Source organism: Pyxicephalus adspersus, chromosome 1, assembly GCF_032062135.1.
Source record: "Pyxicephalus adspersus chromosome 1, UCB_Pads_2.0, whole genome shotgun sequence".
Classification (NCBI taxonomy): domain Eukaryota; kingdom Metazoa; phylum Chordata; class Amphibia; order Anura; family Pyxicephalidae; genus Pyxicephalus; species Pyxicephalus adspersus.
In genome coordinates, this window is record NC_092858.1 from 19893986 (window position 1) to 19896746 (window position 2761).

The following is a 2761-nucleotide window of genomic DNA, read 5'->3' on the forward strand; positions in this document are numbered from 1 at the left end:
GCTGCTATACCAATATTGATATGGATAGGCCGGTATACGAATATTGATATGGATAGGCTGGTATACGAATATTGATATGAACAGGCTGCTATAACAATATTGATATGGAAGGATTGCTATACCAAAATTGATATGCATAGGCTGGTATACGAATATTGATATGAACAGGCTGATATAACAATATTGATATGGAAGGGCTGCTATACCAATATTGATATGGATAGGCTGGTATACCAATATTGATATGGATGAGCTGCTATACCAAAATTGATATGGATGGGCTGCTATACCAAAATTGATATGGATGGGCTGCTATACCAATATTGATATGAACAGGCTGCTATACCAATATTGATATGGAAGGACTGCTATACCAAAATTGATATGCATAGGCTGGTATACGAATATTGATATGAACAGGCTGCTTTACCAATATTGATGTGGAAGGGCTGCTATACTAATATTGATATGGAAGGGCTGCTATACCAATATTGATATGGATGGACTGCCATACCAGTATTGATATGGTAGGGCTGCAATACCAATATTTATATGGATTTTCCTAGTGTTTCACCAACATGTGTTTTGCCTCAAATAAAACCCCTGTATCATAACCTTGCATAGAGCCTAATGGAACTATGTCAAAAATGTAAAAAATCATTCTGTGTGCAGAGCCCCCAGCTAGTCCAATAATTAGAGATTCACTAGAAACTGTACTTGTTATTAGGTAGTGAGTTGGTGGACCTCATGGGTGCCAGATTGGTGTTGATCTTTTTGGCACTGGACACAGATAACATTCATAAGGTGTTTTATAACATACACCCTGGCAAGAATAACCTTGCCAAGGTGTTTAAGGATGAACTGCTATACCAACTTTTCAAACCCAGTTCCCCACTGGAATAATAGAATACAAACAGAGAGAAGTTTGGAAGGTAAGAGGTGTTAGTCCATATTCATTGTTTCGGGTTGCCCTCTTAGCATATGTGTGAGTCTGCTGTGTTCTTGCAAAAAAGCCACAAATCACCTCTATGTTCCTCATATGCCCAGAAAGAAAATCTGTTGAGAGTTTGGGAGTTTTTAGGTAAAGATGGACACTCTGAAGAATAATCCATAGTCTAAGCCATTGCAGGTAAAGAAATACAACCAGGGCTAGGAGTATGAAATTAAATCTACTAGTTCTGCTCGGAAATGATTTTGGTGCTATCATATCAGCTGCTACTTCCACCATCTTCCACACTGCCTCCAATAACTGAGGACGGTCACCCACCTGGAATATTTACCTATTATCTCATTAGGCCAAGTTGGGTGCTGTTTATACAGCCAGGCTTATGCAGGTTGGCTTCCATTAATGCTATTTCTGATGTACTTGTGTATAAATGCTAGGTCTTGTAAAAGAACAGAAGAGGTAAACGTTAAGTGCCACTATAATATATATTTCCCAGTATCTGCACCATTCTCGGACTAACGGAAATAAGAACTATGGCTTCATCTCCTAACAACCCAACAAAGGGGCTCTGATTTATTAAAGTTCTGCAAGACTGGGGAAGATAGACAATCATGGGAGAACCTGGTTGATCCAGCAAACCTGAAGCAGAACTGGTGATTGAAAACATTTGACAACCTACAGCAAATGATTTTTAGAAATTAATTATAGGTTTTCTGAATCACCAAGGTTCTTCTCCAGTTCTCCAGTCTTGGAAAGCTTTAATAAATCAGGTCCAGTGAATACAATATTTGCATTTTCATTAGTTCAAAAAGGAGTATAAAAAGCATTTTAAAGCAATGACATAGTTGCCCTCCTACTCCCACTCCCAGGGCTATGGGTTACCCCCCTTATTATACCACTGAAGCCAAGCAATCCAGGTCTAGCCACTGCTGCCTTGTTCCTATGACTCTGTACACAGCACTAATGAGCAGGCATGGTTGCTTCTCTTTAATAACTGATGTGATTTAATCATTTTTACACAATCATTTTCTGTCTCTATTTTATTGTTCAAACAATGTATAATCGCACATTTATTTTCCTTGATGATATGACAGAAAGTCTTCACATCATAATCATACTCAGTCCTTTTTTGTTTAATCAGCGAACATTTGTCCTTCTCTTTAAGCCTGTATTTCTGTCTTTATGTCAAGGTGTTTTTCTTTGTGTTATAATACTCTCCCCCAGGACATATATTGATTTTGTGACTGCACTGAGTGCACATTAATGCAGTTATTATTATTAGTGTTTCATTTGTTACATTGAAGGCTTGTTTTCCTCTTTCTATAAATTGCATTGAATCCAATTAATTTGACAATGTAATTGTAAGTAATGTTTAAGGGTTGGAGGAAATATTAAGGATGATCACTGAACAAAGGACATGTTTATTGGATGTTGTTGAAAACTGTATTTTAAAAGTAACTGATGTTAGTAAGAAATAGTGAGATGTATAGGATAAAAGCATTTCAGAGTGTTCTCTGTTCACCCAATCCACAAGCTCCATGGGTCTGCCAACGTGTGCCCTACACTAAGTGTTTAGGTTGGAATTAGGTGGCATTGGTCATACACAAATTAGCAGCTCTCTGTTCTATGGGCATCACAAACGTATGGTAGCCTCAAATTCTCCTCTGTACATCAACAGTGTACTAAATTAGAAAATTTAGGTTTGCTGGATAAAAGCAAAAACATCTATGCCATTCAATTTGTATATCTATCTATCTGTATATAATTTTATATATATATATATATATATATATATATATATATATATATATATAT

General features: G+C 36.7%; 1 protein-coding gene across 1 annotated transcript in view; it reads right to left on the bottom strand.

Moving 5' to 3' along the window:
* Window positions 1-2761, bottom strand: part of ASIC1 (acid sensing ion channel subunit 1) — a 123688-nt gene that overhangs the window by 115380 nt on the left and 5547 nt on the right. The window lies entirely within an intron of this gene.